General features: G+C 53.7%; 5 non-coding genes across 5 annotated transcripts; all 5 read right to left on the minus strand.

Moving 5' to 3' along the window:
* Window positions 1–1,318: 1,318 nt before the first annotated feature.
* LOC132490000 (small nucleolar RNA SNORD116) lies at window positions 1,319–1,411 on the minus strand. Its single transcript, XR_009532363.1, has one exon. It is a non-coding gene; the product is annotated as a small nucleolar RNA SNORD116 (small nucleolar RNA).
* A 2,685-nt stretch (window positions 1,412–4,096) lies between these two features.
* On the minus strand, window positions 4,097–4,189 carry LOC132490001 (small nucleolar RNA SNORD116). The gene has a single exon (XR_009532364.1). It is a non-coding gene; the product is annotated as a small nucleolar RNA SNORD116 (small nucleolar RNA).
* Window positions 4,190–6,872: 2,683 nt separating this feature from the next.
* Window positions 6,873–6,965, minus strand: LOC132490099 (small nucleolar RNA SNORD116). Its single transcript, XR_009532460.1, has one exon. It is a non-coding gene; the product is annotated as a small nucleolar RNA SNORD116 (small nucleolar RNA).
* Window positions 6,966–9,649: 2,684 nt separating this feature from the next.
* Window positions 9,650–9,742, minus strand: LOC132490002 (small nucleolar RNA SNORD116). Its single transcript, XR_009532365.1, has one exon. It is a non-coding gene; the product is annotated as a small nucleolar RNA SNORD116 (small nucleolar RNA).
* A 2,685-nt stretch (window positions 9,743–12,427) lies between these two features.
* LOC132490003 (small nucleolar RNA SNORD116) lies at window positions 12,428–12,520 on the minus strand. The gene has a single exon (XR_009532366.1). It is a non-coding gene; the product is annotated as a small nucleolar RNA SNORD116 (small nucleolar RNA).
* Window positions 12,521–13,042: the final 522 nt, after the last annotated feature.

The following is a 13,042-nucleotide window of genomic DNA, read 5'->3' on the forward strand; positions in this document are numbered from 1 at the left end:
ATGGCAGACTGCAAACACGACTGCTTTGATGACACTGACCATACACCATGCATCCTGGCACTTCTTCACTGACAGAGTGACACTACCGAGAACCTCACAGAGATCAAAGGCACTCTCCCCGAGGACCAGAGACCGATTTCCAATGGAAGAACTCTGCTTCGCGAGGGGACCTGCAAGCTTCAAAGGGCACAGTGGCTGTCCACGGAAGCGCACCTGGCATCGGAACACTGAATGCATCTCTGCTCCGCCAACGGACTGCTCCAGATAAACCACTAGCTATCCAAAACTCCTGCGTGCCACAAGGGCTAGCCGCATCATGCCCTCTTGGAGAAACACTTTCGCTTTGCACATTCCCAAACAAGGAAACAAAGTGGCCAAAGGGCATGTTCGCATAACCCAAATAACCCCAAGGTGAGGGGCACAGAGGCTTCAACATATCTAACTTCTTGTCGTCCCGCAAGACACCCTTTGGGCGACATTCCTCCGGCAACCGGATCACAACTCTACGCAGGTTAAGTACGTAACCGCATCCTCATGTACTGCCAAAGCCATCCCCTTCGTGGGCAGCTGATGCCAGCACATCACGAACAGGACGCATTCTTGGGAAGACGTGGCCAGCTCCTGCAACCCAATCATGACAGCCCATCCCACGACATCACACAGGACATGTCCTCATGATGCCTTGCCATCTTCTGCAGGCCAGCAGCCACCACGCAGGCTTCAATGCAGCACTCGGTCCTAACCCCACTCCACGATGACCCACTTAGTGCCAAAACTCTGTCGGGATCTGCAGTGGAGTAGCCGACATGGGCAATACCTAGCCCTAATCCATCAGCTCCCTTCCGTTGAAGACCAACCCCAGCCCACACTCAACCACTGCTCCATCCCCACCGGGCACTAAAGAAATTCAACGCACCAAAACAAATGACTAGGAGGGACACAGGCCTGGCCTGAGGCTCCAGGCTCCAACCAGGGACGCTTCCTCATTTTGGCTTCCAGAAATAGCCCCCGAAGCTGCATGCACAAATGTGATCCTGGCCAAAGCACACCTTTCCAAGCTGCAAGCTTCCTGGGCCTGAACCAGCATGCACTCCGACTCTGAAGACCAGCAGGAGAGCCTTCCCCCTCGCATGCCCTCAATGGTCTTTCAGCAGGGACCTAATATGCGTAGATGACCCAGCTTATGGGCAGACACAGTGGACCCCCAGATAGGAGCACCTCGAATTCTGGAACCCTGGTGTGTGTTTGCATGCATGTCAGAAGGGGACGCTGGCACTCACTCCTCACTCTCCCCTACCCCCGAGAGACGAAAAGTGCTGGACCTCAGATTCGATGAGGAGACGGTAGAGTGTTCTCACTCATTTTGTTCAGATTTTCCAAGGAATGCATACAAGGGTGTCATCATCGATCCAAGCACAGGCTGGGACGCTGCAGAACACAACCGGGCATGCCGTGGGGGTCTGAAGAGGAGAGATGACCTCGGAGTACTCCAAAACCCTGGGGAATCCACAGCCCTCAGGCCACTCAGAAAGAGCAACAGTCAATCCACTCTTGCAGCCACTGGGACCGTCTGAGGAAAACCTCATATCCAATGGCACATCTTAGGGTGGGTGAAAGCCTACCTTCCTGAGTTAGCCAGAGCCACGCGTAGCAACATGCCCCCGCATCATTTTTCCTCTTTTCCTTAGCACCTGCAGTCATCAGCCAACGCGTAGGTCTTCTTGTCTTTGCCGATGGCCAGCCTCGTCCAGCAGCTGCACCTGAGAACTGGACATAAATCAGGCAGGCTTCAGAATTGGACCGGTGTACTCAGAGATCATGATTCATGAGAATTTTTACCTGGGCTTGAGCTCGAACCCTGCCTCCCAAGGACGTCTACCTTTACAGATAACTCAATGTTTGTCTGACAGCACGACTGCAGGAAGTAAGGTGTGTACCTTGGCTGGTACGTGAGAGGGTATATTTTTGTTTTCACGCATGTGCGCTTGTGTGACTGTTACTGCACACGAGGACGCGCTTGTGGGCGTCTTTGTGTGCCTCTGAATCCGCACCTTGCTCTCTGTGTGTCCCTGTGGCCCTCTCCTGAGACCTCGAACCATAAAAGCCAGAGTTTATACGCAGCGTCCTGGATTTGGAACCCCACACTGAATGGAGAAAGACCTCTTCAAGCTTCAACAGACTGAATGTGAACTTTGAAACCCAGGGGGTTTTGAAATAGGCCACGGACTTCCACTCTTCCACAACCAAGCCTTCTGACCAATGCACAAACACCTGACGAGACCTGCTTTCCGACAGTGGGTGTAACATATAGATGGACCCAGAAATCCTGCAGCCTAGTAGAATATGTAATGTGCACTTGGGGCCACTCCCATCATTTTTAGGACCAAGGAAACCTCCTATGGGCGGGCCGACCTGCGACTGGCTACAGGCAAGATGCAGCCCGTCACCTCTCAAGGGGCTAACGAAATTCGGCCCAACTGCCAATTGTTGCCAACTATGCCAAATCACTTTGCGAGGACCCATGGGAATGCCCACCACAGGAAGTGGTGGGCTTCAGTAATCAAGACCCACGTTCAAACCCCACTGCGGAAACTAGGCTAGCTTCCCAGGCACGTGTTGCCAGCATCCAGCCACCAGGTTTGGCGGCCCTGAACCCGGAGGAAACACTCAAATTCTTGACAGTGTTGTCCTACGTGCCCTCCTCCTGCCCACCGGGTAAGTCGAACCTACTGGAAGCCACAGACATCATTCAAACACGGGGTCACTGTATACCAGGGATGGCAGACTGCAAACACGACTGCTTTGATGACACTGACCATACACCATGCATCCTGGCACTTCTTCACTGACAGAGTGACACTACCGAGAACCTCACAGAGATCAAAGGCACTCTCCCCGAGGACCAGAGACCGATTTCCAATGGAAGAACTCTGCTTCGCGAGGGGACCTGCAAGCTTCAAAGGGCACAGTGGCTGTCCACGGAAGCGCACCTGGCATCGGAACACTGAATGCATCTCTGCTCCGCCAACGGACTGCTCCAGATAAACCACTAGCTATCCAAAACTCCTGCGTGCCACAAGGGCTAGCCGCATCATGCCCTCTTGGAGAAACACTTTCGCTTGGCACATTCCCAAACAAGGAAACAAAGTGGCCAAAGGGCATGTTCGCATAACCCAAATAACCCCAAGGTGAGGGGCACAGAGGCTTCAACATATCTAACTTCTTGTCGTCCCGCAAGACACCCTTTGGGCGACATTCCTCCGGCAACCGGATCACAACTCTACGCAGGTTAAGTACGTAACCGCATCCTCATGTACTGCCAAAGCCATCCCCTTCGTGGGCAGCTGATGCCAGCACATCACGAACAGGACGCATTCTTGGGAAGACGTGGCCAGCTCCTGCAACCCAATCATGACAGCCCATCCCACGACATCACACCGGACACTGTCATCATGATGCCTTGCCATCTTCTGCAGGCCAGCAGCCACCACGCAGGCTTCAATGCAGCACTCGGTCCTAACCCCACTCCACGATGACCCACTTAGTGCCAAAACTCTGTCGGGATCTGCAGTGGAGTAGCCGACATGGGCAATACCTAGCCCTAATCCATCAGCTCCCTTCCGTTGAAGACCAACCCCAGCCCACACCCACCCACTGCTCCATCCCCACCGGGCACTAAAGGACTTCAACGCGTCAAAACAAATGACGGGGAGGGACACAGGCCTGGCCTGAGGCTCCAGGCTCCAACCAGGGACGCTTCCTCATTTTGGCTTCCAGAAATAGCCCCCGAAGCTGCATGCACAAATGTGATCCTGGCCAAAGCACACCTTTCCAAGCTGCAAGCTTACTGGGCCTACACCAGCACGCACTCCGACACTGAAGGCCAGCAGGAGAGCCTTCCCCCTCGCATGCCCTCAACGGTCTTTTAGCAGGGACCTAATATGCGTAGATGACCCAGCTTATGGGCAGACACAGTGGACCCCCAGATAGGAGCACCTCGAATTCTGGAACCCTGGTGTGTGTTTGCATGCAGGTCAGAAGGGGACGCTGGCCCTCACTCCTCACTCTCCCATACCCCCGAGAGACGAAACGTGCTGGACCTCAGATTCGATGAGGAGACGGTAGAGTGTTCTCACTCATTTTGTTCAGATTTTCCAAGGAATGCATACAAGGGTGTCATCATCGATCCAAGCACAGCCTGGGACGCTGCAGAACACAACCGGGCATGCCGTGGGGGTCTGAAGAGGAGAGATGACCTCGGAGTACACCAAAACCCTGGGGAATCTACAGCCCTCAGGCCACTCAGAAAGAGCAACAGTCAATCCACTCTTGCAGCCACTGGGACCGTCTGAGGAAAACCTCATATCCAATGGCACATCTTAGGGTGGGTGAAAGCCTACCTTCCTGAGTTAGCCAGAGCCACGCGTAGCAACATGTACCCGCGTCATGTTTCCACTTTTCCTTAGCACCTGCAGTCATCAGCCAACACGAAGGTCTTCTTGTCTTTGCCGACGGCCAGCCTCGTCCAGCAGCTGCACCTGAGAACTGGACATAAATCAGGCAGGCTTCAGAATTGGACCGGTGTACTCAGAGATCATGATTCATGAGAATTTTTACCTGGGCTTGAGCTCGGACCCTGTCTCCCAAGGATGTCTACCTTTACAGAGAACTCAATGTTTGTCTGACAGCACGACTGCAGGAAATAAGGCGTGTACGTTGGCCGGTACGTGAGAGGGTATATTTTTGTTTTCACACATGTGCGCGTGTGTGACTGTTACTGCACACGAGAACGCACTTGTGGGCATCTTCGTGTGCCTCTGAATCCGCATCTTGCTCTCTGTGTGTCCCTGTGGCCCTCTCCTGAGACCTCGAACCATAAAAGCCAGAGTTTATACACAGCGTCCTGGATTTGGAACCCCCAACTGAATGGAGAAAGACCTCTTCAAGCTTCAACAGACTGAATGTGAACTTTGAAACCCAGGGGGTTTTGAAATAGGCCACGGACTTCCACTCTTCCACAACCAAGCCTTCTGACCAACGCACAAACACCTGACGAGACCTGCTTTCCGACAGTGGGTGTAACATATAGATGGACCCAGAAATCCTGCAACCTTGTAGAATATGTAATGTGCACTTGGGGCCACTCCCATCATTTTTAGGACCAAGGAAACCTCCTATGGGCGGGCCGACCTGCGACTGGCAACACACAAGATGCAGCCCGGCACCTCTCAAGGGGCTAACATAATTCGGCCCAACTGCCAATTATTGCCAACTATGCCAAATCACTTTGCGAGGACCCATGGGAATGCCCACCACAGGAAGTGGTGGGCTTCAGTAACCAAGACCCACATTCAAACCCCACTGCGGAAACTAGGCTAGCTTCCCAGGCACGTGTTGCCAGCATCCAGCCACCAGGTTTGGCGGCCCTGAACCCGGAGGAAACACTCAAATTCTTGACAGTGTTGTCGTACGTGCCCTCCTCCTGCCCACCGGGTAAGTCGAACCTACTGGAAGCCACAGACATCATTCAAACACGGGGTCACTGTATACCAGGGATCGCAGACTGCAAACACGACTGCTTTGATGACACTGACCATACCCCATGCATCCTGGCACTTCTTCACTGATAGCGTGACACTACCGAGAACCTCACAGTGATCAAAGGCACTGTCCCCGAGGACCACAGACCGATTTCCAATAGAAGAACTCTGCTTCGCGAGGGGACCTGCAAGCTTCAAAGGGCACAGTGGCTGTCCACGGCAGCGCACCTGGCATCAGAACACTGAACGCATCTCTGCTCCGCCAACGGACTGCTCCAGATAAACCACTAGCTATCCAAAACTCCTGCGTGCCACAAGGGCTGGCCGCATCATGCCCTCTCGGAGAAACACTTTCGCTTTGCACATTCCCAAACAAGGAAACAAAGTGGCCAAAGGGCATGTTCGCATAACCCAAATACCCCCAAGGTGAGCGGCACAGACGCTTCAACATGTCTAACTTCTCGGCATCCCGCAAGACACCCTTTGGGTGACATACCTCCGGCAACGGGATCACAACTCTACGCAGGTTAAGTATGTAACCACATCCTCATGTACTGCCAAAGCCATCCCCTTCGTGGGCAGCTGATGCCAGCACATCACGAACAGGACGCATTCTTGGGAAGACGTGGCCAGCCCCTGCAACCCAATCATGACAGCCCATCCCACGACATCACACAGGACATGTCCTCATGATGCCTTGCCATCTTCTGCAGGCCAGCAGCCACCACGCAGGCTTCAATGCAGCACTCGGTCCTAACCCCACTCCACGATGACCCACTTAGTGCCAAAACTCTGTCGGGATCTGCAGTGGAGTAGCCGACATGGGCAATACCTAGCCCTAATCCATCAGCTCCCTTCCGTTGAAGACCAACCCCAGCCCACACCCAACCACTGCTCCATCCCCACCGGGCACTAAAGAACTTCAACATGCCAAAACAAATGACTAGGAGGGACACAGGCCTGGCCTGAGGCTCCAGGCTCCAACCAGGGACGCTTCCTCATTTTGGCTTCCAGAAATAGCCCCCGAAGCTGCATGCACAAATGTGATCCTGGCCAAAGCACACCTTTCCAAGCTGCAAGCTTCCTGGGCCTGCACCAGCACGCACTCCAACTCTGAAGACCAGCAGGAGAGCCTTCCCCCTCGCATGCCCTCAATGGTCTTTCAGCAGGGACCTAATATGCGTAGATGACCCCGCTTATGGGCAGACACAGTGGACCCCCAGATAGGAGCACCTCGAATTCTGGAACCCTGGTGTGTGTTTGCATGCATGTCAGAAGGGGACGCTGGCCCTCACTCCTCACAATCCCATACCCCGAGAGACGAAACGTGCTGGACCTCAGATTCGATGAGGAGACTGTAGAGTGTTCTCACTCATTTTGTTCAGATTTTCCAAGGAATGCATACAAGGGTGTCATCATCGATCCAAGCACAGGCTGGGACGCTGCAGAACACAACCGGGCATGCCGTGGGGGTCTGAAGAGGAGAGATGACCTCGGAGTACTCCAAAACCCTGGGGAATCCACAGCCCTCAGGCCACTCAGAAAGAGCAACAGTGAATCCACTCTTGCAGCCACTGGGACCGTCTGAGGAAAACCTCATATCCAATGGCACATCTTAGGGTGGGTGAAAGCCTACCTTCCTGAGTTAGCCAGAGCCACGCGTAGCAACATGCCCCCGCATCATTTTTCCTCTTTTCCTTAGCACCTGAAGTCATAAGCCAACGCCTAGGTCTTCTTGTCTTTGCCGACGGCCAGCCTCGTCCAGCAGCTGCACCTGAGAACTGGACATAAATCAGGCAGGCTTCAGAATTGGACCGGTGTACTCAGAGATCATGATTCATGAGAATTTTTACCTGGGCTTGAGCTCGAACCCTGCCTCCCAAGGACGTCTACCTTTACAGAGAACTCAATGTTTGTCTGACAGCACGACTGCAGGAAGTAAGGTGTGTACCTTGGCCGGTACGTGAGAGGGTATATTTTTGTTTTCACGCATGTGCGCTTGTGTGACTGTTACTGCACACGAGGACGCGCTTGTGGGCGACTTTGTGTGCCTCTGAATCCGCACCTTGCTCTCTGTGTGTCCCTGTGGCCCTCTCCTGAGACCTCGACCCATAAAAGCCAGAGTTTATACGCAGCGTCCTGGATTTGGAACCCCACACTGAATGGAGAAAGACCTCTTCAAGCTTCAACAGACTGAATGTGAACTTTGAAACCCAGGGGGGTTTGAAATAGGCCACGGACTTCCACTCTTCCACAACCAAGCCTTCTGACCAATGCACAAACACCTGATGAGACCTGCTTTCCGACAGTGGGTGTAACATATAGATGGACCCAGAAATCCTGCAACCTAGTAGAATATGTAATGTGCACTTGGGGCCACTCCCATCATTTTTAGGACCAAGGAAACATCCTATGGGCGGGCCGACCTGCGACTGGCTACAGGCAAGATGCAGCCCATCACCTCTCAAGGGGCTAACGAAATTCGGCCCAACTGCCAATTGTTGCCAACTATGCCAAATCACTTTGCGAGGACCCATGGGAATGCCCACCACAGGAAGTGGTGGGCTTCAGTAATCAAGACCCACGTTCAAACCCCACTGCGGAAACTAGGCTAGCTTCCCAGGCACGTGTTGCCAGCATCCAGCCACCAGGTTTGGCGGCCCTGAACCCGGAGGAAACACTCAAATTCTTGACAGTGTTGTCCTACGTGCCCTCCTCCTGCCCACCGGGTAAGTCGAACCTACTGGAAGCCACAGACATCATTCAAACACGGGGTCACTGTATACCAGGGATGGCAGACTGCAAACACGACTGCTTTGATGACACTGACCATACCCCATGCATCCTGGCACTTCTTCACTGACAGAGTGACACTACCGAGAACCTCACAGAGATCAAAGGCACTCTCCCCGAGGACCAGAGACCGATTTCCAATGGAAGAACTCTGCTTCGCGAGGGGACCTGCAAGCTTCAAAGGGCACAGTGGCTGTCCACGGCAGCGCACCTGGAATCGGAACACTGAATGCATCTCTGCTCCGCCAACGGACTGCTCCAGATAAACCACTAGCTATCCAAAACTCCTGCGTGCCACAAGGGCTGGCCGCATCAGGCCCTCTCGGAGAAACACTTTCGCTTTGCACATTCCCAAACAAGGAAACAAAGTGGGCAAAGGGCATGTTCGCATAACCCAAATACCCCCAAGGTGAGCGGCACAGACGCTTCAACATGTCTAACTTCTCGGCATCCCGCAAGACACCCTTTGGGCGACATACCTCCGGCAACGGGATCACAACTCTACGCAGGTTAAGTATGTAACCACATCCTCATGTACTGCCAAAGCCATCCCCTTCGTGGGCAGCTGATGCCAGCACATCACGAACAGGACGCATTCTTGGGAAGACGTGGCCAGCTCCTGCAACCCAATCATGACAGCCCATCCCACGACATCACACAGGACATGTCCTCATGATGCCTTGCCATCTTCTGCAGGCCAGCAGCCACCACGCAGGCTTCAATGCAGCACTCGGTCCTAACCCCACTCCACGATGACCCACTTAGTGCCAAAACTCTGTCGGGATCTGCAGTGGAGTAGCCGACATGGGCAATACCTAGCCCTAATCCATCAGCTCCCTTCCGTTGAAGACCAACCCCAGCCCACACCCAACCACTGCTCCATCCCCACCGGGCACTAAAGAAATTCAACGCACCAAAACAAATGACTAGGAGGGACACAGGCCTGGGCTGAGGCTCCAGGCTCCAACCAGGGACGCTTCCTCATTTTGGCTTCCAGAAATAGCCCCCGAAGCTGCATGCACAAATGTGATCCTGGCCAAAGCACACCTTTCCAAGCTGCAAGCTTCCTGGGCCTGCACCAGCACGCACTCCGACTCTGAAGACCAGCAGGAGAGCCTTCCCCCTCGCATGCCCTCAATGGTCTTTCAGCAGGGACCTAATATGCGTAGATGACCCAGCTTATGGGCAGACACAGTGGACCCCCAGATAGGAGCACCTCGAATTCTGGAACCCTGGTGTGTGTTTGCATGCATGTCAGAAGGGGACGCTGGCACTCACTCCTCACTCTCCCCTACCCCCGAGAGACGAAAAGTGCTGGACCTCAGATTCGATGAGGAGACGGTAGAGTGTTCTCACTCATTTTGTTCAGATTTTCCAAGGAATGCATACAAGGGTGTCATCATCGATCCAAGCACAGGCTGGGACGCTGCAGAACACAACCGGGCATGCCGTGGGGGTCTGAAGAGGAGAGATGACCTCGGAGTACTCCAAAACCCTGGGGAATCCACAGCCCTCAGGCCACTCAGAAAGAGCAACAGTCAATCCACTCTTGCAGCCACTGGGACCGTCTGAGGAAAACCTCATATCCAATGGCACATCTTAGGGTGGGTGAAAGCCTACCTTCCTGAGTTAGTCAGAGCCACGCGTAGCAACATGCCCCCGCATCATTTTTCCTCTTTTCCTTAGCACCTGCAGTCATCAGCCAACGCGTCGTTCTTCTTGTCTTTGCCGACGGCCAGCCTCGTCCAGCAGCTGCACCTGAGAACTGGACATAAATCAGGCAGGCTTCAGAATTGGACCGGTGTACTCAGAGATCATGATTCATGAGAATTTTTACCTGGGCTTGAGCTCGAACCCTGCCTCCCAAGGACGTCTACCTTTACAGAGAACTCAATGTTTGTCTGACAGCACGACTGCAGGAAGTAAGGTGTGTACCTTGGCTGGTACGTGAGAGGGTATATTTTTGTTTTCACGCATGTGCGCTTGTGTGACTGTTACTGCACACGAGGATGCGCTTGTGGGCGTCTTTGTGTGCCTGTGAATGCGCACCTTGCTCTCTGTGTGTCCCTGTGGCCCTCTCCTGAGACCTCGAACCATAAAAGCCAGAGTTTATATGAAGCGTCCTGGATTTGGAACACCACACTGAATGGAGAAAGACCTCTTCAAGCTTCAACAGACTGAATGTGAACTTTGAAACCCAGGGGGTTTTGAAATAGGCCACGGACTTCCACTCTTCCACAACCAAGCCTTCTGACCAATGCACAAACACCTGACGAGACCTGCTTTCCGACAGTGGGTGTAACATATAGATGGACCCAGAAATCCTGCAACCTAGTAGAATATGTAATGTGCACTTGGGGCCACTCCCATCATTTTTAGGACCAAGGAAACCTCCTATGGGCGGGCCGACCTGCGACTGGCTACAGGCAAGATGCAGCCCGGCACCTCTCAAGGGGCTAACGAAATTCGGCCCAACTGCCAATTGTTGCCAACTATGCCAAATCACTTTGCGAGGACCCATGGGAATGCCCACCACAGGAAGTGGTGGGCTTCAGTAACCAAGACCCACATTCAAACCCCACTGGGGAAACTAGGCTAGCTTCCCAGGCACGTGTTGCCAGCATCCAGCCACCAGGTTTGGCGGCCCTGAACCCGGAGGAAACACTCAAATTCTTGACAGTGTTGTCCTACGTGCCCTCCTCCTGCCCACCGGGAAAGTCGAACCTATTGGAAGCCACAGACATCATTCAAACACGGGGTCACTGTATACCAGGGATGGCAGACTGCAAACACGACTGCTTTGATGACACTGACCATACCCCATGCATCCTGGCACTTCTTCACTGACAGAGTGACACTACCGAGAACCTCACAGAGATCAAAGGCACTCTCCCCGAGGACCAGAGACCGATTTCCAATGGAAGAACTCTGCTTCGCGAGGGGACCTGCAAGCTTCAAAGGGCACAGTGGCTGTCCACGGAAGCGCAGCTGGCATCGGAACACTGAATGCATCTCTGCTCCGCCAACGGACTGCTCCAGATAAACCACTAGCTATCCAAAACTCCTGCGTGCCACAAGAGCTAGCCGCATCATGCCCTCTTGGAGAAACACTTTCTCTTTGCACATTCCCAAACAAGGAAACAAAGTGGCCAAAGGGCATGTTCGCATAACCCAAATAACCCCAAGGTGAGCGGCACAGAGGCTTCAACATATCTAACTTCTTGGCGTCCCGCAAGACACCCTTTGGGCGACATTCCTCCGGCAACGGGATCACAACTCTACGCAGGTTAAGTACGTAACCGCATCCTCATGTACTGCCAAAGCCATCCCCTTCGTGGGCAGCTGATGCCAGCACATCACGAACAGGACGCATTCTTGGGAAGACGTGGCCAGCTCCTGCAACCCAATCATGACAGCCCATCCCACGACATCACACCGGACACTGTCATCATGATGCCTTGTCATCTTCTGCAGGCCAGCAGCCACCACGCAGGCTTCAATGCAGCACTCGGTCCTAACCCCACTCCACGATGACCCACTTAGTGCCAAAACTCTGTCGGGATCTGCAGTGGAGTAGCCGACATGGGCAATACCTAGCCCTAATCCATCAGCTCCCTTCCGTTGAAGACCAACCCCAGCCCACACCCACCCACTGCTCCATCCCCACCGGGCACTAAATGACTTCAACGCGTCAAAACAAATGACGGGGAGGGACACAGGCCTGGCCTGAGGCTCCAGGCTCCAACCAGGGACGCTTCCTCATTTTGGCTTCCAGAAATAGCCCCCGAAGCTGCATGCACAAATGTGATCCTGGCCAAAGCACACCTTTCCAAGCTGCAAGCTTACTGGGCCTACACCAGCACGCACTCCGACACTGAAGACCAGCAGGAGAGCCTTCCCCCTCGCATGCCCTCAACGGTCTTTTAGCAGGGACCTAATATGCGTAGATGACCCAGCTTATGGGCAGACACAGTGGACCCCCAGATAGGAGCACCTCGAATTCTGGAACCCTGGTGTGTGTTTGCATGCAGGTCAGAAGGGGACGCTGGCCCTCACTCCTCACTCTCTCATACCCCCGAGAGACGAAACGTGCTGGACCTCAGATTCGATGAGGAGACGGTAGAGTGTTCTCACTCATTTTGTTCAGATTTTCCAAGGAATGCATACAAGGGTGTCATCATCGATCCAAGCACAGGCTGGGACGCTGCAGAACACAACCGGGCATGCCGTGGGGGTCTGAAGAGGAGAGATGACCTCGGAGTACTCCAAAACCCTGGGGAATCCACAGCCCTCAGGCCACTCAGAAAGAGCAACAGTCAATCCACTCTTGCAGCCACTGGGACCGTCTGAGGAAAACCTCATATCCAATGGCACATCTTAGGGTGGGTGAAAGCCTACCTTCCTGAGTTAGCCAGAGCCACGCGTAGCAACATGCCCCCGCGTCATGTTTCCACTTTTCCGTAGCACCTGCAGTCATCAGCCAACGCGTAGGTCTTCTTGTCTTTGCCGACGGCCAGCCTCGTCCAGCAGCTGCACCTGAGAACTGGACATAAATCAGGCAGGCTTCAGAATTGGACCGGTGTACTCAGAGATCATGATTCATGAGAATTTTTACCTGGGCTTGAGCTCGGACCCTGTCTCCCAAGGATGTCTACCTTTACAGAGAACTCAATGTTTGTCTGACAGCACGACTGCAGGAAATAAGGCGT

The sequence above is a fragment of the Mesoplodon densirostris genome, chromosome 4, assembly GCF_025265405.1.
Source record: "Mesoplodon densirostris isolate mMesDen1 chromosome 4, mMesDen1 primary haplotype, whole genome shotgun sequence".
NCBI classification, from domain to species: domain Eukaryota; kingdom Metazoa; phylum Chordata; class Mammalia; order Artiodactyla; family Ziphiidae; genus Mesoplodon; species Mesoplodon densirostris.